General features: G+C 38.0%; 1 protein-coding gene across 6 annotated transcripts in view; it reads right to left on the bottom strand.

The window, feature by feature from the left end:
* Window positions 1-26416, bottom strand: part of ARHGAP24 (Rho GTPase activating protein 24) — a 505735-nt gene that overhangs the window by 174337 nt on the left and 304982 nt on the right. The window contains exon 1 of one of the 6 annotated variants that reach the window (XM_032633279.1): window positions 19384-19637. The exons of the other annotated variants lie outside the window; for them this stretch is intronic. The gene's annotated coding sequence lies outside the window, so the exon portion shown is untranslated. Of the gene's footprint in view, window positions 1-19383; window positions 19638-26416 lie in introns of those variants that run through there. 6 annotated transcript variants of the gene reach the window in all.

Below are 26416 nucleotides of genomic sequence, written 5' to 3'. Positions count from 1 at the left end.
GGGGTTTGGAAGGGGTGGGTGTTTGCTTGGGCAATCAATCACACCTCTCAGGGTCCTGGCTGCTCTTTATATCTGCTATACCTATATTCTTGAGAGTTCTTTTTACTTTTTACAAGCCAATCTCTTGATACACTAATCCTCTGTTACAGTTAATAATTCTTTACATTAAACCTTCCCTGTTCAAATTACTATGTGGTTTCTCTCTCCTAATTAGACCCAAATTGATATACCATGCCTGAAGCCTGAGCTATCCTTGGATTTCTCAATTTTGTGATCTAATAAATTCCTTTATTTTTTTTTTTGCTGATGTTGGCTATAATTATAACTGAAACTGGAAAAGTTCTGATACAAGTAAGAACCATAAAATTAATAAAAAGCTTGCTACAGAGAAAAGAATCTTAGAAAGTCCCATACATATATTTTTAAAAGTAGACTAGATATTCAAACTTAATTAACACAGATTACAGTTCTAGAAAACTTCTCAGCTACACAGGAATGATATTATAGTGATACTTTGGAATATGCTCTAAATTATTTTTTTTAAAACCCCAGGAGTAAACTTCACATCTTTGATTCAGGATATTAGTATAAGGGACCAGTTTCGTGCTACATGCCTCGCCACATGCAGTAGGGAACCCTTTTCTCAGGCAATTGATACTAATCACTCTCTGGCGGTGAATCAGTGTAACCAAGTAAACATTAAGTAGTTAATGCATTAAGTAGTTAATGTGGGAATGGATGAAAGCAGATTTAATGTTAGACGTAGATACAGTAAGCTGAGTGTCCTTAAGCAAAGAAATACTATAAGTTATTTTTAGTTTTGATTTTGGGCTTTTATTTTATGTGTGTACAGAAGTTGATTCTTCACTAATTTTTTCCACCATGCCTTATTAATTGGAAACATCTCTCCTATTTTTGGAATAGATATAAATTGTATAGTCAAATTACAGTAAATGCAAAATTAACAAAATCCGACAGTTCCTAAAAGATACCTTCTGAGTTGAGAAAATAGCATACAAATAAATAGCCTTGTTTCAGATTCTGACTGCGAAAAACCAGGAAAGACGGCAATGATTTGGATATGAATATTTAATGATTGTTGCCTAACTATAAATTTCCCGTTAACTAAGATACAAGTAGAAATGTTCTAGATGGAGTCTGCCACAATAAACATTTCAAAGCTTAAAGCAAAATTGACTAAAACCCAAACAAGCAAAATATCAAACTTTGGTTCACAAGCCTTCACTGTCTGATGTCAACAACGCATGGGTAGGAGGAGTTGCCAGATTTTAAGATTCTCAACCCAAACTGTTCCTATGATTGCTATAAAAGGGATAAAGACCCTTATACAGCCAAGAGTTAATAATCCTTCAGCCTGTCATCTCCTTCAAAACTGGATAAGGGACCAAGAGATTCTAAATTATTTGGACTAGAGGGCTTGTTACTGAAGTTTGAGGTAGGGTAGGGGTTGGAATATTACAGAGATCTGATGTTTTCCTGACTAATGTGGTATTTTTAAGAAGTGACTTGATTGGATTCTGCCATTAATATGTCTGTATTTTATAGATATTGAGAAAGAATTCCTGCATTTTTATCTTACAAATTGTTTTTGATGTTTTTCAAGGAAAGGTTAAATTGATATTTAAACTGAAATTTTGGATACTCAAAACCCGGCTTTTATTACTTAGAAACAAATGAACTGGAAATAGTTTTCTTTTTCATTGAGTTGGGAATGTATTAACTTGGTCTTAAATCACTACATGTGGAAGAATAATCTTTTTGTTTCTGACTCTGTTACTGTATTGTTTGTTTTTCCATTGAAGTCTACTTTAACAATAACAAAATGAGGGTTATATGAGGGAAGGTGGGAAAATAAAACAAGGAGTTCCAGCGAATTGGAGCCTGGTAGACACCCCAAGCACTGGAAAAGGGACCCAATTATTATTTACTACGTTTGCTTTCTACTACAAACTTTGTGCTATTTCATTAGACTTCACAACAGTTTGTGATAATGGCCTTATTACTCTCCCATGGAGACAAAAAAAAAAATGAAGATCAAAATAGTCCACAATTAGGACTCTCGTTCAAGCCCTAATTTGTTGGAATCCACAGCCGATGGTCTCTCTAATAAACCACGTTGCCTTTCAATGGGAGAAAGACGAAGAGAATAGAAAATAGAGCCGAGACAGAGAATGAGGAAGAAAAAGGTCATTTGTTTATTGTCATATATATTTTAACATCGGGTAACATTGACTCCTTTGTGTGAACTTTGCGTGAATTTCTATATCAATGTACACATCAATTCTGAGACAAATTTCAAAATGTTAAAGTGTGAAAAACTGTAATGTGGAATGAAGGAGATATGATAGCGAGAGGTGATATTTTTCTGTTTATTTGGTGACGCTTCCTTGCCCCTGGATGTTGACAACTACCCATGAAAATGCCCAAGGGGTAATTAAGTAATATCTCTTCCTAACAGTCCTTATACCGCTCAGGCTGCTCTTTGAGGAGAGTAACCCAGTAGGTGCATGAGGGCAGATTTTTATTTTATCAGTTGCAGAACAACATTAGACTAAGCCACTGATGAGATGAAACAGACGGACAAACATGGTTATGGGCTCAGTGTTACTCATTTGAAAGATCACGTAATCGAAATTTTCTAAGATGCTCAAGATAATGTTTAAGTAAAGAAAAATCTGCCAAGACACTTTGAAGATAGCGTATTTTAGAAGCATCATAGGGCTTCCCTGGTGGCGCAGTGGTTGAGAGTTCGCCTGCCAATGCAGAGGACAGAGGACAGGGGTTCGTGACCCGGTTGGGGAGGATCCCACGTGCCGCGTAGCGGCTGGGCCCATGAGCCATGGCCGCTGAGCCTACGCGTCCTCAGCCTGTTGCTCCACAACGAGAGAGGCCACAACCAGTGAGAGGCCCGCGTACAGCAAAAAAAAAAAAAAAAAAAAAAAAAAAATATTTGGGTATTATTTTTTTCTCCTTTATTAGTTATGCCACTGGCTTCATAACTAATGTTACAAAAAGGATACTGAAAACATCAGCAGAATAATCTTCAGTGACATATGGCATCTCTTTGTCATTCCACCACTTTATTATTTCAATGGAATTCAGATATCCTCTTGACAGATGTAAATTGCGTTATGAAAGTCTCACACAGCCACCTTCAATAGACTCAGATAACTCTAGAAACAATAGAAATGACCATAGAAAATAGATACTTCCATTGAAAATAAAGGTAAAAATGTTTTTTCTTCGAAGTTCCAGAATGTATGATTTTATCCCCTCTCTATGATATCCATTTAGGTTATCTCATTAAGTTATTAAACTTGCCTTTCCCCCTCAGCATAAGGAATACTATTCCCTAAAGAAAATGGCAAGAGCTATACGGTAACTCTTAATCATTACTTCATACTGTTAAATAAATCACAACATTTTCTTCTCAGGTGAAACCTCAATAAATTTCCTTTGAAATCTTCTTATTTATACCCCTATCATTGTGCTATTCCTTTTCTTGTATGATACGTGCTGACAAAGAATCATAAATTTGCAAAAAGAAGGTACTGTTTTGTGTGTGTTTGTGTGCGTATGTGTGTATGCGTGTGTGTTTTGGGCAACACCTAGTGTGCTGTAGATAGTGGATTAATATTAAAGAAAACTTTCTTAGAGACTATTAATTTCTTCTTTTCAAAGAATACACAAGAGCGTTCTATTTTTTTGTGACAGGGAATAGCCTAATCTCATTCTGTCACATATTTTATCTAAGGTTAAAAAAGAGTATATACAAATTGAGGGTCATAATTTTAAAGCTTTGAAGACTTGTTTAAAAATAGAATGTGATGGAAAAGAGTTTGCCATGTACCATAAACAGAATTAAAAGAGGAAGGACTATCCTATCTTTTGATTATTCTGTGGGAAATATCGTTTAAAATTTCTACTAACCTTATCTTCATTTATCTGGGCTATGTTTTGTAAGCTTCGTATCCATCCAGACCCTGTATTTTAAAACCATGTCCCCAAATCAAAGCAGATATCTCGGAGAAGCCATCCTCTTAAGGTTTAGAGACATAACACATGCTTAACTTTGTTTCCGTAAGGACTCCTCTTCACAGAAACTTACTGTAAATGAACAATTAGAATTGTTGCCAGCAGCTTTTTTTTCCTATAATGGCAGTTTCTTGAAGTATACATTTTTGAGATAGTTCATACTCAACCAAGTGCACCAAACTTATTATCTAGACAAAGTTAAAGCTCATATATTCTGTACTACTTCTTGTTCATAGATGTAGAGGGTAGTGAATAGTGTAGGCTGAAACATTTATGACCTCCAGCTAAGACAAAATTTCATTCTTTAATAATTTATTGGTGTTATATAACTGGGAGCTAACTTTGCTTCTTGTATATCTGTCAACTCTCTATTTATCTTACTGTCTTTAATTTATGGGGCCAGGAAAAAATATTCCTCCATTTCAACAAGAATTTCTTAAGTACAGAAAAACAGTGAGTTCTTTGCCTACAGTGACATTTTTGAGCCTAATTAAATAATGACAGGGAGTTAAACAAGTCCAAATATTAGTTGATGGGTGCAATTTGTTGATGTACTTCAGTGGTGCATGACAATGAGGTCTGACAGAGCTTCAAACTGTACTATCATAAATCAGCTTGATGATTTGGATTTCTGAAATAGGAAATATAGTAGCTCTTCGAAATCAGATATTTCCTATGAAAATAAAGCCAAACAGGGATGATGCTGGAAGGAAAGACATACCGGAAATGTTTTCTGAGTGATTAGCATTTTGGAACATTATCCATAAATTGTCATAATACCTTTCAAAATACCATTAAGGTGTGTACTCCATAGTGGGCTGGGCTGGAGCATATAGTTCATCCTTTTATTAGTTCCAGCTCATTTTAGGGGAAAACCACAATATCTGCATTTAAAAGAGGCTTGTCTCTATAGAAATAACCAGTGGGCTGCTCCCAGGATAAGCAAAGGCTAGTTCCTTGAAAGTTTAACCCTCATAACTACATCAAGCATAGGGACAAAAACAAAAGGAAAATGTATATTGTAATTTTTTCATATATTATTTCTTCTTGATTGCAACAGAGCATTTCTGTCTTTGACTCTTGGCCTTTTTCCCTCCAAAGAATATTCAATCTCTGCTTCATTCTTGGCTTCAGTTTTATAGAATTTGGGTAATGGGTAGAGAAAGCTGAGAAGATCAAGGAAAGAAACTGCTTGAAGCAGGAAGAGAGGATTTTAAAAGGATAAAAGAAAAAGGAGGGGACATGGGCTGGATTTCAGGAAAAAAATTCTGAGGGTTCAGATAGAATTTGGGGAAAACTGCAAGAAATGAGAGAATTTTAAAAGATAATGCAATGAATCAAGAATTGGAACATACTCTAACATACTTAGACTTTACTGAAATTAAAAATTATATTTACAGTTAATGAGCAAGTTTCTTCAAAGCAATCTATGCTATGAGTAGATCATATGTGCCTTGGCTTTTATACAGGTAAATTATGATACTACATTTCCTTCTAAATCCTTGATTTTGGTTGCTTTTTCAGGACAAGCATATTCTGAATTTTCTTAATCCTGATCACCATGTTTTATCTAAAACACAGTTTTAAAAATTATTAAAAACTGATTCACTTTGTTATAAAGCAGAAACTAACACACCATTGTAAAGCAATTATACCCCAATAAAGATGTTAAAAAAAAAAGAAAATGAACTATAAAAAAAATTATTAAAGCTTTAGATTTTTATTGGGGAATGACAGTAAATTTTCCCATATTTGTACTTTTAAATATAAAATTGTTTCAAGCTCTTTCAAAGAAAAGTTTGAATTCTTGAAAGAAAAAGTAGAATCTCTACCCCATTCACTTCAATTCTTAATTTTCGAATATCATCATTGTTGACAGTTTTATTGTATGTTACTTATCATTAATACATATATCAATGAACACGAATCTTTTTAAATATAATTTTTAGTTCCTTAAAATTCAGACTTGACTCCAAAATTGAACAAGCACAATTCTTTCCATCAGGCTTGTTCTAGAGCTCTCTTAAGTGACCTACAATGCACAATTGTACATTATTGACAACCTGTTTCTTTACTTGGGAAATCCCATTTTCTATACAAACACTTGAAGAGGGATTTTTGTTTGGTTTTGGTTTTGGGGTTTTATGTTTCGTTTTGTTCTGTTTTTGTTTTTTTTTGCCTCCATGTCTATATCTTTACTAGTCAGGATAGGCTAAGTGATGCTGCACAAACAACCAGTTCCATAATAAAAATTATTTCTGACTTACACTATTGTCCATTGTGGGTCAGCAGGAGCCTCAGCTCATCACACTCATTCAAGGACCCAAATATGTGCTCCCACAATCCCAGAGCAGTAGGAAGGGCACACGGTGACCTGGACAATGGCACCTAAAACTTCTACCTGGAAGTGAGACACATCACTTCTGCTCATTTTTCATTGGCCAAACAAAGTTACATATCACTTCTGCTCAGAGAACAGAGAGCTGAAAATATTTGGCAAACACAATTTGTGACAATATTTTTACACCTATAATTTCTTTTCTGGGGTTACCTCTCAAATCCTAACCATTTTTGGAAGAAAGCAATATATTACATTATTTGTTCCTATCTTTACCCCCAAATATGCCTTTATGATTTACCTGAATATGCTACAGCAGCAGCATTTAAAACACTGAAAATTCTGATAAGGCCATTATCAAAACATTTTTAAGAAGACTGCATAAATTCCCAAAATATGAACATTTAGTTCCAATTCTATCTACTTTCTTTTTTTTTGACAATTTGCTTTATACATTACTTTATGCAATTCTTTCCTTTCTGTGATTCCTTACCTCCTTGTTGGGTTAAAAATGGTAAACACAGAACATAATTTTGACCAGCACTGGACTCTTAGTGCTGCCTGCTATTTGGATCTTACAGACCCTAGTTATAACAAATGTTTACTGATTAGTGGTTAAGTGCCTGGTATATTTATTTTTAGACCAGGTTTTCATTTTTTCCAATCCAGCTCATGAAGAACAAAATTATATGTGAAACAGTCACACTAAACGTGGCCAAAAACAAAGGGCTATGAGTACAGTGCCTGGAAGAATGCTTATTCATTACTCCCTAGACTAGCATATTTCTCAGTAGAGACAAGACATATACTGCAGCCATGGAAAATCTGGGGAACTGGAGCTCTTGAAAATACCATTTATGCTACATCAAACTTGAGCCCACTCAGGCAATGTAAATATTTCCCATATGTGTTGACTGCTTGTTGCCCAGCTTCCAATTCTGAAAGAGACACTGAAAATATCCCAAATACTCCTTTTTAATTTATACCAAGAGTCTGCAGCTGTCTTTATGCCTGCAGTTGAAAGAACAGTTCTCTAATAAACTAGAAAGAGAGATATCTCACTCTGGGAAGAGTAAAAGATATAATCTTATATTTCAGGTATAAATTGAAACCATTTTCATATCCCAGAATAGATCTAAATTTCAATAAAAATAAATTGCCCTTTAAATTATAGATAACAATAAAATTAAAGACAGCCAAAATGCAATCTATCTTGAATTTTGAATTATATCCTAAAACTCTCAATGTTTTGGCCCAGGATACTGTTATGGGGACCATATTCATCACCCCAAATCAAAATATATGGTGTGATAAGGAATGATTTGTGCTGCTACATGGGGAGCAACAAGCAGTCTGAGGTCTGTACTATAGCTAATGATGTGTCAAAATTCCCAAGATATTTTGGTAACTTAAAGCAGTGCTTTTCAAAGTGTGGTCCATGGACCACCCGCATCATTATCACCTGGGCTTTTTGTTAAAATACATATTTCAAGACCCTATACCAGAGTAACTGAAGCAGACAATGTGGGCAGAGGATTAGAAATCTGCTTTCTAAGTTCTTCAGGTAACTTTTGCACCTGCTACAAAAATCTAACACTCAGGGAGTAACTGAAAGAAGACAAGAGAAAGGAATATTTAAAATCAGGGCATTGGAAGACAGGCCAGAAACTCAGACAAGGAAACATCCTTACTTAGATCTTAAAGAAGGGGATATAAGAATCTAGTAGTCTTGGAAGAGAAAGCATCATATGGATGGCACTTTAATAGGACTTCTCAAGGGGATTTTGAAGACTCCTTAACATTGCATTTCAGGAAGGGGGCTATCATAATCTCCAGCAACAGTTGAAATGGCTGTCACTAACGTATGTGCCATCCCCTAAGTCTTTCTGGTAGTTTACCCTGAATATCAGAAGTCCGGAATAGGCATAGCCCTGCAGAATATCTGGTTTTCTGGGATTACCAATACCTGTAATTTACTTCTCTCTACTACCATTTGACTCACTGATAGTTCAGCCCTGCCCCGCAGATTTGGGATCTCCTATTGTAACCTGAGTTCTTGCTTTTTTTAGTGTGTTAATTCCTATCTAGTGTCTAGTACTCAGGTGCTCAATGAGCCTGCATCTTGCTTTCCATTTTACTCTTAAGAAGAGTCCTATCCATGAACTCCAGCCAATCTGCTGACTGATTTCCCTGAAAACAAAAGCCTGCTTGACCTGTTTAGTATACCTGTTCTTTGACTGCCTGCTATCTTGCTCTCTCTGACGGACTGGACCTCATTTGCCACATCTTTGTATCCATGATGCTGAGTGCTTCCCCAAATTATACCCCCCTGTTGTTAAACCTGGCAGATGCCATGTCTGGCCTTACAGAAAAGATTTTTGTTCAGAGCCTGCATCTGCACTTACATGGAGTGACAAGCTCTGGTCCCACCCATGTACACAAGTCTACTTCTGCATATTCCCCCCTCTCTGTCTAAGGTAACACACTAAGCAGTAGGAAACCGGGCCATACATAGGAGGTTACCAAGTTTTGGCCAAGAAATTCCGTAGATGTCCCAGAGGACCAGTGAAAACCTAAATTTTCACTGGTCACGGGAGTTGGAAAATTCTCCCGTCATTAAATTAAGAACTCCTCAGGACTTAGATCTTCACAGGGGAAGTTCTTGCAAGTGAAAATTCAGTATTTATTCTTTGAGTAAACTGTAAACTCCTCAGAAAGTCAGTAAGTGATTTTTTTTTTCCTTTCTGTATGGAGCCCTTAGACTTGGAGCAGATGTTACTTTTTGGGCAGCTTAGCTGTGCTTTAACAACTTGGGTAAGGATCACTCATTTACCAGTATGGGCTCAGTTTATAAGGCACTTTTAGACAGGCAACAATCGTGAGCAAATCACCAAAATTTCAGCATTTGCTCCATATCACTTAAGAGAACATCAGTGAGGAACAGAAAGATAACAGATGTTTCTGGTCCTTAGAGATCAGAATTTGGATGAAATGCAAACTAAAATATGAAGCTCTATTAAGCTGTCTCATGCAGAGATTCTCCTATAAGATTATTCTTTTCATTCCCTAGTCCTCTCACTTCTACGCTCAAGCTCGACACAGGTCAAAGCCTACACTTTGCCTTTCTGGCCTTGATATGTCTCCCACTTCAAAGAAAAACAAGAATAGCTTAATAAGATTACAAACCATTACTTCCACACTAGCATTTTCTATAGCAACACAGACAAAAAAGTAATTGGTTTAAGTTTAAAAAAAAATGATCTCTGTAGAAGGAAGTAATGGATGTTGGTTTACAAATTCAGGTGTATAAAGTGTAACTTCTTATTCTTTTATACTATCAAGTGACTGAAGCTTAATCTTGGTTAATCCAGGGCCCTCACTTTCTCGGGAGCAAACATCTAGGGTTCCATGTCTGGGATGGGGGAGAGTGGCAAAGTGGTCTGTGGGCATCATCCTCTGCACACATGGACATCTCTGAGATGCTGATTTCCACCTTCCTGGTCTGTTCCTGGACTTCAGTCCACAGGCCCAGGGACTAAGTTCTCTTTGTCCTGGCTCCTGGTTTCTGCAGGTTTGACTCTCATGTTGCCCATTCTCTTCTCCTCCTGGCTGCATTGAGGGCGTGGGGATAAGCTAGGAGGCTATTTTGGATATGTCTGCCTAGATACTCATGTCTAATGACCTGGCACCACACAGAGCAGCACTAAAAAATGATTCATTTTATAACCTTCACGCACTTCATATAGGAAGTGATTCACAGATTCCTCTACGTTCCCCCAGTCATATCCAGGTTTTCAGGTCTGTCTCCCATGTATCCAGCTCAGGGAGTGGGAGAGAAGGTGGCAGAACATGGAGCCCTTACTTGGAACCCACCATCGTCCAAGCATCTAATGTCCCTTTGCTTCCCTCTGATGTTTCCCTTTGGTCCCACTACCATGAGAATCGTTATCTGATCTTGGGGATGGAATAAAGGATCTGTTTTATTTTGTTGTTGTTGTTATAATTTAAACTGGATCCTGAAGATTTACGGAGTTAGCTTTTTGAAACTCAAAAGCTGTTACAAACAAAAATATCCAAAACATTTCTTTCTGAATTATCCCTTTCCTGAGGCAATATTTGTAATAAAAACAAATGGAATTTGAGCGAATATAAGGGGATAGACCATGAATGAATATCTCAAACTACTTCTTGAAGGTCAGCACTGAGTCTAAGCCCCCATCATATAAAGGGATTGCCGAAACTCTCACAAATGGTGAAGAAGCTAAAATAAACAAATTTTAATAAAACTAACCCTAACCCTAACCTGAATGGCAAAATGAGTGAAGGTGGAAAAAAAAAAAAAAAAAAAGCTCATCTGCTTTATCATGAAATCTGAGTAAATATGAAATAAAATATAGAGAGAGCAAAAACCTGGAATATTTTACCCAGAGGGAAAAAGAAGCAAGCTCATATTCTCTTGCCTGTGTCTTTTTACTTTCCAGTTGACTAACCAGATGTCTAGTGAGACAGGTTGGCCCATCCTTTAACATATCATTATATGGGAAAACCTTGCACATGATTTATGTACCTTTGTAACAACAAGACTAGAGTAATATCGGGCTCCTAAATTTGGCATCTGCCTGTCAGGCACTGTGCTGTACACTGGTCAAAAAACCTGTAAGACAAAGCCCCTGGCCTCCAGGAGCTCGGAGTATAGCAGAGCTAGGGAAGTAGACCAGTAAGTAAGAAGTTAAAGTGCAAAGCGATGGAAGCCATAGCAGAGTGCTGTGGGATTAAAGGGTATGGATGGAATCAGGGAGACCATCTAAGAAGAGGTAGTGATTTCTAGAAAGACAAGACTGAGGAACTATGGTCTAGGCTGAAAGACCATCTATGTGTGGCAAATAACACAAAGGGGAGGCTGCAGAGATGCTGACTCCAGGTGTTCATATGAGAAGATGGCAGAGATGGGGACAAATCTGACAGGAGCGAGGGAAACATTCACTCTTATCAAGTTAGTTATCCCGAGCCATTTCCTCCAATCTCTGTGTGTGTTCATAAGCAATACGGTTTTTCATATCATAAACTGCCATAACATAATGTTCATACTATTTTGAAATGTACAAGTATATCTCTGACACACAGAGCTTTACTGCAGAGAGCACTGTGGAGCATTGGAAGTTGCACTTTGGGGATAATTCATAAATATTTCATTATTCTAGTTGGTATGTATGTCTCTAATTCCCATTTCAGGAGTTAAAGAAGTTTAAAGTCAAGTGCTTGGAAGGCTTTCTCTACCAAAAAGCAGCTCCTGTGAATGGATCTCTAATATACATACTAGAGTGAACGATTCCTGCTGACACAGAAAGATAGAGGGAGGAAAGAAGACTCAGGCTTATTCTATGTAATGTTGAGACTGTTCGATGAATTAATATTCCAAGAAGTTGCCAGCATAACTGTAAGGTAGATGTTCTTATAGAGGAAACATGTTCTAGATTTGCTTTATGATCATGGATAAGTCACATAGCCTACTTTGGACTGTTTTTGTCATTTGACATATGGGGGGGCTCAATTACAAGATCTTTAAGATCCCATCCAACTTCCCTATTATATGATTTAGGCAACTTCCATTTATAAGTAATTAATGAGCTGATTAAGGACATGAAATAAGCCACAGAACCCTTTGATGCTAAGAAAGAGTCTAAGTCCTCTGACAGAAATAACTTAGCTGTCTCTGGGGGAAAGCATTAAAGGAGACACTAGCAGAGCTTTTAAAAAACCCATATTGGATACAAGGGCAAATGGTCAGTTTATCTATCCAAAGTGACAGACATGTATTAATTTGGAAAAACTAAATTAACCCATTGCTTGAGGTTAAAACTATAGTGAAATAATATTCACGGCATACATCTGAAAACCCTTAATCATTACTTTGGAGTATTTCTGATCAAATTTGACCATGTCACTGCATGGAATCTTAACTTCAAAGAAAGAGAAGCAGTATGCAAATGAGGCAGGGAGCCTGTTATCAAAAAACCTAGGATAGACTTCTGGCTACTCCACTTGTTTGCTTTGTGACTATACGGTTGAGTCGTAAAGAATAAAGAAAACCGCATATAAATATAAAAGTGTTTACTTGCATCATGTAGTTCGTAGTTATTAAAAAAGAAAAAAACCCACTTTGTTTAACTTTTCTTGGTCTCCTTTCTTAAAAGAAAATAATGGGACAGGAGATGCCTTTGTCTCAAAATGAAATGCAACACCCACTTACCTTTGTTTTACCATCACTTGCAATTGGGCTAAGATCATTGGTATTATCTGGGTTTAACTTTAGTGTGGTTTTCTTCAAAAAACCAAATTGAACTCATGAAGAATAAACCAGTTTCTTTAAGATTAATTGAAAAAAAAAAGGAAAAAAAAGATTAATTGGATTTCACTTTTTAAGAATGTTTAGTGTAAATATAATAAAATTTGCTCTTTTGAGTACTGAAGGAAGGAAGGAATGCACGGGAAGTGTACAGAGCACTAGCTAGAACATATGCACGTTAGCCATTTTTGGAACCCTTATTTTATGTGAGAAAATGAAAGCTTAGAAATATTAAGTAACTTGCATAGGATGATACCAGTAAATTGTGCCAGGGCTGGGCCTCAAGTCCTGAAATTCAACTCCATAGCCCTTGCTCTTAACCCTCTACTAAGAACTCACTCAAAAATTGAGGGAGAATATACATATATATATCTCTTTTAAATTGCCAGCAGTGTGGAAGATGGACTGGAGTGGTAAAGTATTAGGGAGATAATTAAATTCTGAGCAAGATGGTGGCCATGAGAATGAAGAGAAAAAAATGCTGGGAATACACATTTTTTAATTCTATAATCACCATCACCTGACTGTATAGGAAGTGAGGAAGGAGATAAAGATGAAGGGCTGGTTTGAGCTGGGGTAAGATAAGGAGTTTGAAGCACTGGAATACCTCCATTGCTGGAGACAGCATTGTATAGGAGGCTCTGACTAGCAGGGTAACTACGTAAGGTTGTACAGACAAGTTGGGGCTGAGATACAGCCCAGTTCCCTGCCAAGTCAAAGCATTGTGCATCCAGAGGAAGAGGACCTTTATTATAACTTGTATAAAGTATGGATTAGAAGAGGTCTTGCTGACCAGATCTCTAGATTGGCCTTTAAGTTGAAGCCGTGAGACTGGATGCAATCTTCTGAGGAAGAAAGTATAATGGGGGGAAATAAAACAAACACACAAGGAGGTGGGAAGAAGACAGGAGCCCTCTGAAGAGAGTGAAGAAAAAAGAAATGGAAGTACAAGCCAGTACAAGATCCCTAACATCTCACGACAGAAATATTTCAAGAAGAGGAAATAGTATAAGTGGTAGAAAAAGCAGAGGTGGGCACAAGGATAAGAAGCTGTTGGATTTAACCATTAATTAACCATCATTAGCAACCTCTGAGAGAAATTTTCAGTATTGTGATAGAAATAAATGCCAAACTGCAATGAGTTATAGAGTCAGAGGGAGGCGAGGAAGCAGAGGCAGAAAATGCAAATTCTTCTTGGCACCAAGAAGAGAAAGCTTGGTTGAGAAAGTTGAGTGTGTATTTGTTTAATGTAGCAGAGGTTTGAACATTGGTTGTACCCTGAGGAAAAGCAAAGGTGCAGGTAAAAGGATATAATTTATGAAGCAAGGCCTGGTTTCATCTTCATAAATATTTTGTTTAAAAGTTCCATAAACACCAGTGGCCCAGGAAATTCTTTAGCAAATACTCATTAATGAAATGACAGCTATTTAAAAATGTTCCCATAGCTATTATATGTTTATCACCCCTTGTGTAATAAAGACTTCTGGCATGGAATTTTGAGTTCTTTCTTTAGTATGAGAACTCTTCCGTTCCCTGAGGATTTTCAGAGAATAGGGTACATGGTTGACCTCTTACTCAGACAGAAGGAAATTATGCTTTCACCTCTTGCCCCTGAATAAATTTATCGCCTAGTCATTACTTCTTCTGGATGAATATAGAAATTAGACTGAAAGCTGGAAGCCTGGATTCTAGATGAGTAATATTTCCGGACTTAGTTCTCCTACTCTGTAAAAAGAGAGATTTGGACTTGCTAATTTCTAAGTCATTACAGCTCTAAAATAATCAAATGAACAAAAAATCATATGTAAATGAATGCTTATCCTTATTTTGTTTATCAAAGAACACATTGAAACAACATGGGTTCCCAAAGATGGGGGAACATATTCTATTATGTATGGTATAGTCATAGAATGGAATATTATACACTTGTCAATTATCTATTTTCCAAAGTGTTCTGAATGATATAGAAAAAGTTGCCAATAAAATGTTACATGAAATAGGTGGAAATCAAATGTGCAGTGTTAAGCCAATTTTGTAAAAATAAGATGAAACAAAATGTTGGTACCGTATTATGTACACAGATACAGAAAGAAGTCTCACAATAGGAATTAATCTTCTAGAGAGTGCAATTGGTGACAATAATTTATTTTGTCACTCTCTTTATAACCATTATAATTGTTAACTCCCTTGTGAGTTGGGAAAGGCATTTTACATTTGAGGTTTACAGGAAGGTTGTTTTCATTTCCATTGTATTCAACTCTACTTATAATGTTTTCATGTGTGGAGAAGGAGGACTTATAAGTGCCGTCTTCCCTGCTGGACTAGCACCATGTTGCAGAGAAGGACCACAGAAGACACGCCTGATATTAAACATATTCAAAAGCAAGCAGGTTGGAGATAGAAGCTACAGAAACATGAAAATTGCTCCTTAGAATTACCATTATTTTTTGTTAGTTTGGAAAGATGTCAGTGCTTGCCTAGATCTTTCTAACTTATATAATCTTTAAAGTTTTTTTTAAATTTTAAGATCACCAAAATAATATTTGGCTTGTAAAATTGTCTTAGACTCAGACACATTTATTTATTCTTCTAATTTCCTGCTGTCTCCCCACACACACAAAAAATATATATATATATAATATTAATACAATCAAATGCTAGCAACATCTGCTGTAGCAAATGTATTATAAATCCCACAGTACCTTCAGCAAAATAAACCAAACAAAAAAGGGGTAGGGCTTCCCTGGTGGCGCCATGGTTAAGAGTCCGCCTGTCGATGTAGGGGACACGGGTTCGTGCCCCGGTCCAGGAAGATCCCACGTGCTGCGGAGCAGCTGGGCCCGTGAGCCATAGCCACTGAGCCTGAGCGTCCGGAGCCTGTGCTCCGCAACGGGAAAGGGGTAAAGGAAAATGGCTGACACCTCCGTGTCCTCCAACTCTGCTTTTTAAATTATTTTTGACAATAGGCACCTGATGTTTTTTCTTCATAGAAATATACAGTTCCAAATTACTGTGTGCTAACAGCAATTTCATAATTTGTTAAATGGCATTGTCTAATGAAGTTTTCATGTTTTAGCATGACCCAGCAGTAAACTAAATAAGAAATACTCCAATAATAAAATATGAAGTAAAACATATGGTTTTAGTATCATCTTATTTGTTAATACCGTTTTAAGTTATATTCATTCAACGAACACTTATTGCATGACTAAGACATACCAAAAGAACCTTAGTCTTTGACCACATCACCTTTTAAATTGCCTAGAAGTACCAATTTAGTACATTAAACAAAGGCCAATATATAAGGATGTAGTTCAGTCAGTTTGAGCATCTCTTCTTTCCTGAGAGGTTGTAATTGAAAATAAACTAAATGCATATTTTTATGGGAACAAATCAATTATCTCTCTGTTCAGCAATTTAGGAAATATCAACAGCTTCTCTCCCCAGCTCACAACCTACAGCATTAAGCTTGACAGCCCCTTGGAACACATACATCTTGCTCACTGAATTCTAGTTAATGAGGGGCTAGCTTCTGAGACTTCTGGAGAATCCTCACGAAGTTATGTTAAAAAGGATCCTTACAAGGCATTATCAGTGAACACTGTCACGTGTTAATTTATTTTAGCTTTTTCTTCCTTTACTAGTTTGAAAAAGCATTTTCTAAATAGAAGTCTTCCCAAGTGTGTATTCCTAATGGCATTAAGTTTTCAGGGATTTTTTTTTTTTGCGGTATGAGGGCCTCTCACTGTTGTGGCCTCTCCCGTTGCAGAGCACAGGCTCTGGATGCGCAGGCTCAGCGGCCATGGCTCACAGGCCCAGCCGCTCTGCGGCATGTCGGATCCCCCTGGACCAGGGCACGAACCCACGTCCCCTGCATCAGCAGGCGGACTCTCAACCACTGTGCCACCAGGGAAGCCCTCAGGGATTTTACGTTTAGATGTTGTGGTAATATAGTTCTCATGTAAAATATGCATCATATATAAAATTTCCTAATTAGGTATGAATGTGAAAATTAAATTCTGATTAACCTGAAATAGTCAAGTAGGGGAAACCTTCATCATATTGACTTAAAATAAAAATAGTATACTTTCAAATTTAAAGAGTTATGTTTCAATTAGAATACCATTTTATTTTAAAATAACTCATGCCATTTAACTGAAAGAAGGAGGGAGGGAAAAATCTCTATCTTTTGGACAATGTTTCTAAATTTATGTAGACCCTAAATTCACTGTTGCAGACAAAAGGCAGTCTTTAATTCATTGTTTCAAACAGAAAGACTTTGTCATATACACCACAAGATGCTTTAACACCTAGAACAATTTCTACGGTGACTAGGAGAAATCTGTATTTAAAAAAACAGCTTAAGTTTAAAAAGGGCCTCCAATACAAAAGGCCTCACAATGTAATTCTATACAAAGCTCTATGATCAAGTAATTAGCAGTGGATTCTAATTAAAGTTGGAATGTAGAATTGCCCTGGACTCAGCTTATAGCTTCACGTATCTGTCTAATATACCCAGTTTTAATATTTTTCTTGTGTAGAATAGGATTAATTATCAAGATCATTGAGAAACCAGTGATTCATTTTGCTCTGAAATGCACAACATAAAAAATATTGGAAGATAAGAAAACATATATTCAGCTACTAAATTCAATGCTTTACAGTATTTTCAGCTTAAAAAAAAGCTGCAAGAGAAGACACAGTTAAAGAAACCAAGATATCATTGAGACAATTAGCCTTGCATTCCTCTTTTTTCCCTAAAGTATCATCACCGCACAGAAGAATTGCATAGACTAGATGATGATGATTTTTTTTCCTTTTCTCTCTTTCCTACAAAGCAGTATTATGCTATTTCCCAGTCATACATGCATGTGAATAGCATATGTGTGAATGGGACTAAAATAGAATACATAGTACTTGATTAATATTAATTAATATTATAGGCCCCTTGGGATTTAGCTAGTCACTGATTCCTTGACACATGTCTCCAATAACTGTATAAAAAGCAGAACAAACAGCACTTTCTGTATTTGATGCAGGAATGAGGTAGTTATCCCAGAGTCACTTCCATGACAACACAACTAAGAACTTGGACATAAACCAAGTCTCCTAAGCACCTAAAATAGATGTCACTGTGTCTATGTACTTTGGTTCTACACTTTCCTCATAAAAGATTCTCTTGGGGTCTTCAGATAAAGTTATTGTCTCTCATTCCTTCCATAATTTTTTTTTTTTTCCCATAATTTTTTATAAACTTGTTTGTTTTCTGGTTTCCTTGTGCACAGCACAAATGAAATAATAATTACAAAGGGATGGTTGAGGCTGAAGACAGTTGTTAGAGAATGCAAACTGTCCACATCAGTAGGTAATGAAATCCCATTTCCATATGGATGGTGGACACACACACAAAAAATGTCCTATAAGAATAATACAACAAGTTTTAAAAGCATAGTAATTATGTGACCTTTTGACATAAGAATAGGCTTACACACCACAGAATAGAGCCCCCAAGTATTATTATATTATAGAATAATTCTATTATGTGTATTCATGATGAGAATACCAAGCAATTCAGAAAACATTAAATTGAATTTAGTCCCCTCCAGAGAGATGGCAAAATATATAGTGGATTTCAGAAAGATGACTCTCCAAAAATGGCTAAATTCTTTCTAAAACTTTTGGAGTTTTCAGTGGTAGACTTGTAAGATTTCTTTCTGGAAAGTCCACAGATAGAGAACTCCTTAGTTGCCTTTATTACCTGTTTATTGACCAGCAGCAAATACTATATATTAGTTAACCAGGCCTCTGGGGAAAGAGTGACATCTCAGATGACAGTGGTACAAGGGGTCTTTTCTGTCCACTCCACTGCCACGTGGGCTATTCCTCTTCTTCTGCTCCGAAAGCCCCTCCATAGCTCAGTGATTTAAAATCTTATGGCAAACATCACTCTTAGAAATGTTGTCCCTTTAAGGTGGATGAGCTTAACAAGATAAACTTCATTTAAAAAAAAGCAGGCTTACCAGAATTTTTAAAGATAAATGGGGGTAAAGGGAAGGAAGGGTTAAAATTAACAAGTATAGAAGCAAACTAAAGATAAAACCCCAATTCAAAACCTTGTGTTTTCCAGGTCAGACCCACCAAGCTGTAATGAGGTCAGGGAGCCTCGACTGAGCCAAAGTGCCTGGAGCTGCCCTGTGCTGGTCCTCTTATCTGATTGGCTATATAGGTTTTATACTTGAAGCTGATGATGCATTAACCAATCTCTGCTCCCCCTCCCCCCAGGTCAAGAGCATTCTGTACATTCTGTAATATTAAAGCATATCCCTCTTTATTTGATATGAACAATAAAACATAAAAACCACCCATGACAAGAAGAAACAAAGGACAAAGTTAAACTAAGCTTCAAAATAAAATAACAACAACAATTATTAGGTTCCTGAAAACAAAACAAAACAAAATCTTAGCAGCTTCAACCACCAACAGCTACAAAACAATACTAAAGAGCTAAAGAGCTAAGATATTTTAGAGTGTGTTTTCTCTCAGAATAGAGGCAAAGTGGGAGAAAAAGGTCAAATGACCACAGAATACTTGTGCCCGAAACAAATGAACCCTGAAGGAGATTTCAGTGAGTAAAAAACAGTACCTTATAAGTAACTGGTCTTGTCTACTCACAGCTGTTTCCAGTGCCGACTCTTGTTTAACTGTCTACTGACTTCAGTTTAAAGTTAATTCTGTTGGCAAAAAAGTACAGAGCTTGTCTGGAAAATGCTGTTTGGACATAAACCATTCCTTTCAAAGCGGTGGTAGCTGTAGTTAAGTTTTCTTGTAGAGGGGGATATAAACCCTTCCTGTAGCTAATTTTATTCCTCCTCCTTCCCCTCAGACTTAGTCAGTATCCTCCTATCCCATATATTGAAGAAAGAGACTAGGAGGGAAGAAAAAAAAAACAAAAAATAACTGCCAGGAAATATACCTTAAATAATGTAGTATTTGAGCATTTAGAAAAAAGACAAAAATTTTTTTTAAAAAGTGAAGGAGAATTAAAAATGAGAAGCGTAGAAAGCACAACAGGATCTTAAATATAATTTAACCCAATGCCCTCATTTTATAAGTAATGAAACTGATGCCCAGAGAAAACATGATTTGTGCAAGGTCATTCACATAGCTCATTCGTGCCAGCTAAGAATAGTTACCAGGTTTCACAATTCCCAATTCAATGCTTTTTCTACTACGCTAGTGTACCTGAGGGGAAATGGTTTAGCTTTTTCCTCTGTATCCTTGTATAATACGCAAATGAGCTGGCAGGAGGAGTAACACAATTACAATGTGAGAACAATCTGTTCTCAGAAAAAAAAATTTCCCTCCACTTTAAAATCCTTAAGAGTGAAAGTCTCTCTATAATACCTAATTTCTTTTATACTTAGGAAATAATCTTTCCACTGATGATTTTCCAGAATATTTTTATGACTCGGGAGTTGCCATTTTTCAGGGGATGTGAACATCCCTTAGTGCTTACAGAGAACTACTTCCGAAAGGGATGGACCTGTGACAGGTGTTCAGTATTTCTACCCAGTATCAGTGGTATCGTTACATGGCTCTCGAATGGGAAACACATTACTATTACCAAAAATATCCACTTCCAATTTGTCAGAAAAATTTTTACCACACATACAAGTTTATTCTTGACTATTATTTATTATATGTGACCAAATAATTATAAAAGTATACTTTTTAAAATGAAAATTGGATTAGATTTTTTGAAACATGTTTTCCAAAATGCTGAGTAATTAATGCATACAGTATCATTTTTACAACACTGAAGAATAAGCAATTCATATTCAGAACACGTAAATGCTGAGAGAGAAATCTCGTAAAACCACAGTGCTTCTTGACACAATGGCACGATCCTATTCTCCTTTTATTCTGAACTGTCTGATTGTGCTCTATGCAAAGGGAAATCCCACAGACATTAACATCTAATCTACATTTATACGTAACACTAATATGTCAAATATGACAAGAGTTTGACACACTGATATGTATTTCTTGGGCTTACTAAAAGTTTTCCATATTTTCCTTTTATTTCTTTTTTGATTTGAACATTTTGCCTGTTGTCTGTTAGAAAAGGCAGAAAGGAAGCGTGAGTAAAACTTTGAAAGAGAAGTAGGCTGTGAGGAAACACACAGAGATTTAGATGGATTCAGGGTTGTTGAGCGGACTCAGGAAAAAAGGTGTAGAGAGAAGTCACGTACCAGCAGGTTGTTTAGAACAGAAGTGGGCTGAGCCACAGACAATAGATTATAGGTATTGACTTCAGGAACCAAAATCTCTCAAAATAGGTTAAGCAAAGAAAGAACCAGCAATTTTGGTGACCAGTGCAAGCAACAGGAAATTGGCCCTCAAACTTACTTTGTAATTCATAACATGGTTCCTTTCTACGAATTGGGAGGGAAGCAAGAGCTGTCAATATGTGAAATTCAGCATAATCTAAAATAGCACAGTGATATACGACCATTTAAAACTTTTTTGTCCCTTCATATTTAGGACCCTTGGACATACTCCAGGTTGCCCTACTCTGGGCATGCTCTGAATTTCAGAATACTAAGGTAGTTTAGAGGGGAAGAGTCGCTGTGCTATGAAGACGGAATCTGTGGAGTTGAATTCCACTGATGGGAGAAGTACTTACGGCAGAGGTGAACTCCAGGGCAGACTGTATTAACACAGACAAGGCAGTCGGAATTCTCTAACTCTTGATCTCCTCCTCCTTTTCAGGTTTACAGTAACGTAAGAAGAAGGCTTGTACTAAAGAATCCCAGAGAGCAGTTTTGTGATAGCAGTGAAGGGAAGTGAATGCATGAACAGCTATTAGATTATTCTATGCTTGGGAGAAGTTTTCATACATGGAAGTTTTTAACAGTCCCAGGGGACTGATGCACATAAAAAATCTCAAGCATTAACCCTCTTAAACCAATTCCAGCACATGCTTACTTGGTTGCCCATTTCCTCTCACAATCCAGTCTCCTAGCAGCAGCCAGAGTAATTATTCCCCTCTTCCTCTCCTCTGCTGGTTTCTATCATTCCCTGCTACATATCATCCAATGGTTTTCCATCATTACTCTCCTTCATCCCTTCCAATGGTTTCCCATTATCCCCTGGTTCATAGGGTCCAATAGTTTCCCATCATTCCCTGTTTCATCCCTATAAGTTTCCCACTGCCGTTCGTATAAATCCAAATGCCTAACCATAGCCTCCTAGGCTCTTCATCATTTTGCCCCTATTTATCTTTCCTGCTGCTTTCCTAACCTGTTATTCCATCTGTCTAGCATGTTCCTCCCTCATATCTTCACAGAACTATCCCCCTTCTCAGCACTTAAAGCTCATCTCAAATGCTTCCTCTCAGCTTCCGGGAAGATGGCGGAAGAGTAAGACGTGGAGATCACCTTCCTCCCCACAGATACACCAGAAATACATCTACACGTGGAACAACTCCTACAGAACACCTACTGAATGCTGGCAGAAGACCACAGACCTCCCAAAAGGCAAGAAACCCCCCACGTACCTGGGTAGGGCAAAAGAAAAAAGAATAAACAGAGACAAAAAACAGGGACGGTACCTGCACCAGTGGGAGGGAGCTGTGAAGGAGGAAAGGATTCCACACACTAGGAAGCCCCTTCGCCGGCGGAGACTGCGGGTGGTGGAGGGGGAAAGCTTCAGAGCTAAGGAGGAGAGCGCAGCCACAGGGGTGCGGAGGGCAAAGTGGAGAGATTCCCGCACAGGGGATCAGTGCTGACCAGCACTCACCAGCCTGAGAGGCTTGTCTGGTCACCTGCCGAGGCAGGCGGGGCTGGGAGCTGAGGCTCGGGCTTCGGTCGGAGCACAGGGAGAGGACTGGGGTTGGCGGCATGAACACAGCCTGCAGGGGGATAGTGCGCCACGGCTAGCCGGGAGGGAGTCTGGGGAAAAGTCTGGACTTGCCAAAGAGGCAAGAGACTTTTTCTTCCCTCTTTGTTTCCTGGTGTGCAAGGAGATGGGATTAAGAGTGTTGCTTAAAGGAGCTCCAGAGACGGGTGCGAGCTGCGGCTAAAAGCGCGGACCCCAGAGACGGGCATGAGACGCTAAGGTTGCTGCTGCCACCACCAAGAAGCCTGTGTACGAGCACAGCTCACTCTCCACACTCCCCTTCCGGGGAGCCTGTGCAGCCCGCCACTGCCAGGATTCCGGAATTCAGGGACAAATTTCCCGGGAGAACGCACGGCGCGCCTCAGGCTGGTGCAACGTCATGCCGGCCTCTGCTTCCGCAGGCCCGCCCCGCACTCCGTGCCCCTCCCTCCCCCTGGCCTGAGTGAGCCAGAGGCCCCGAATTAGCAGCTCCTTTAACCCTGTCCTGTCTGAGCGAAGAACAAACGCTCTCTGGCGACCTACACGCAGAGGCTGGGCCAAATCCAAGGCTGAACCCCTGGAGCTGTGAGAACAAAGAAGATAAAGGGAAATCTTTCCCAGCAGCCTCAGGAGCAGCGGATTAAAGCTCCACAATCAACTTGATGTACCATGCATCTGTGGAATACATGAATAGACAACGAATCATCCCAAATTAAGGAGGTGGACTTTGAGAGCAAGATTTATGATTTTTTTCCCCTTTTCCTCTTTTTGTGAGTGTGTATGTCTATGCCTCTGTGTGAGATTTTATCTATATAGCTTTGCTTCCACAATTTGTCCTAGGGTTCGATCCGTCCATTTTCTTTTTTTATTTTAATAATTATTTTTTTATTTTAATAACTTTATTTTATTTTACTTTATCTTCTTTCTTTCTTTCTTTCTTTCCTTCCTTCCCTCCTTTAGACAACGAATCATCCCAAATTGAGGCGGTGGACTTTGAAAGCAACATTTATTATTTTTTCCCCTTTTCCTCTTTTTGTGAGTGTGTATGTGTATGCTTCTGTGTGAGATTTTGTCTGTATAGCTTTGTTTCCACCATTTGTCATAGGGTTCTATCTGTCCGTTCTTTCGTGTTTAAAAAAATTTTTTTTTCTTAATAATTATTTTTTTATTTTAGTCACTTTATTGTATTTTACCTTACTTTATTTTATTTTACTTTATCTTCTTTCTTTCTTTTTTCCTTCCTTCCCTCCTTCCTTCCTTCCTCCCTCCCTCCCTCCTTTCTTTCTTTCTTTCTTTCTTGTTCTACTAATTCTTTCTTTCTACTTTTTCTCCCTTTTATTTTGAGCCGTGTGGATGAAAGGCTCTTGGTGCTGCAACCAGCAGTCAGTGCTGTGCCTCTGAGGTGGAAGAGCCAACTTCAGGACACTTGTCCACAGGACACCTCCCAGCTCCACATAATATCAAACAGCGAAAATCTCCCAGAGATCTCCATCTCAACACCAGCACCCAGCTTCACTCAACGACCAGCAAGCTACAGTGCTGGACACCCTATGCCAAACAACTAGCAAGACAGGAACACAACCCCACCCATTAGCAGAGAGGCTGCCTAAAATCATAAGTCCACAGACACCCCAAAACACAACACCACACGTGGACCTGCCCACCAGAAAGACAAGATCCAGCCTCATCCACCAGAACACAGGCACTAGTCCCCTCCACTAGGAAGCCTACACAACCCACTGAACCAACCTTAGCCACTGGGGACAGACAACAAAAACAACGGGGACTACGAACCTGTAGCCTGCAAAAAGGAGACCCCAGACACAGTAAGATAAGCAAAATGAGTAGACAGAAAAACACACAGAAGATGAAGGAGCAAGATAAAAACCCACCAGACCTAACAAATGAAGAGGAACTAGGCAGTATACCTGAAAAAGAATTCAGAATAATAATAGTAAAGGTGATCTAAAATCTTGGAAATAGAAGAGAGAAAATGCAAGAAACATTTAACAACGACCTAGAAGAGCTAAAGATGAAACAAACAATGATGAACAACACAATAAATGAAGGTAAAAATACTCTAGGGCTGCCCTGGTGGCGCAGTGGTTGGGAGTCTGCCTGCCGATGCAGGGGATGCAGGATTTTGCCCCGGTCCGGGTGGATCCCACATGCCATGGAGAGGCTGGGCCCGTGAGCCATGGCCACTGAGCCTGTGCATCTGAAGCCTGTGCTCCACAACAGGGGAGGCCACAGCAGTGAGAGGCCCGTGTACGGCAAAAAAAAGAAAAAGAAAAATACTCTAGATGGGATCAATAGCAGAATAACTGAGGCAGAAGAACGAATAAGTTACCTGGAAATAAAATAGAGGAAATAACTACTGCAGAGCAGAATAAAGAAAAAAGAATGAAAAGAACTGAGGACAGTCTCAGAGACCTCTGGGACAACATTAAACACACCAACATTCGAATTATAGGGGTTCCAGAAGAAGAAGAGAAAAAGAAAGGTACTGAGAAAATATTTGAAGAGATTACAGTTGAAAACTTCCCTAATATGGGAAAGGAAATAGTTCATCAACACCAGGAAGCACGGAGAGTCCCATACAGGATAAATCCAAGGAGAAATATGCCATGACACATATTAATCAAACTGTCAAAAATTAAATACAAAAAAAAATATTAAAAGCAGCAAGGGAAAAACAACACATAACACACAAGGGAATCCCCATAAGGTTAATGGCTGATCTTTCAGCAGAAACTCTGTGAGTCAGAAGGGACTGGCAGGACATATTTAAAGTGATGAAGGAGAAAAACCTGCAACCAAGATTAGTCTACCCAGCAAGGATCTCATTCAGATTTGATGGACAAAATTAAAACCTTTACAGACAAGCAAAAGCTGAGAGAGTTCAGCACCACCAAACCAGCTTTACAACAACTGCAAAAGGAACTTCTCTAGGAAAGAAACACAAGAGAAGGAAAAGACCTACAATAATGAACCCAAAACAATTAAGAAAATGGGAATAGGAACATACATATCGATAATTATCTTAAATGCTTCCAGCAAAAGACACAGATTGGCTGAATGGATACAAAAACAAGACCCATATATTTGCTGTCTACAAGAGACCCACTTCAGACCTAGAGAAACATACAGACTGAAAGTAACGGGATGGAAAAAGATATTTCATGCAAATGGAAACCAAAAGAAAGCTGGAGCAGCAATTCTCATATCAGACAAAATAGACTTTAAAATAAAGACTATTAGAAGAGACAAAGAATACTACTACATAATGATCAAGGGATAGATCCAAGAAGAAGATATAACAATTGTAAATATTTATGCACTCAACATAGGAGCACCTCAATACATAAGGCAAATACTAACAGCCATAAAAGGGGAAATTGACAGTAACACATTCATAGTAGGGAACTTTAACACCCCACTTTCACCAATGTACAGATCATCCAAAATGAAAATAAATAAGGAAATACAAGCTTTAAATGATACATTAAACAAGATGGACTTAATTGATATTTATAGGACATTCCATCCAAAAACAACAGAATACACATTTTCCTCAAGTGCTCATGGAACATTCTCCAGGATAGATCATATCTTGGGTCACAAATCAAGCCTTGGTAAATTTAAGAAAATCGAAATTGTATCAAGTATCTTTTCCAACCACAACGCTATGAGAAGAGATATCAGTTACAGGAAAAGATCTGTAAAAAATACAAACATGTGGAGGCTAAACAATACACTACTTAATAACGAAGTGATCACTGAAGAAGTCAAAGAGG

Source organism: Phocoena sinus, chromosome 5, assembly GCF_008692025.1.
Source record: "Phocoena sinus isolate mPhoSin1 chromosome 5, mPhoSin1.pri, whole genome shotgun sequence".
Taxonomy (NCBI): Eukaryota; Metazoa; Chordata; class Mammalia; order Artiodactyla; family Phocoenidae; genus Phocoena; species Phocoena sinus.
This window is presented reverse-complemented; position numbering and strand designations above follow the sequence as displayed.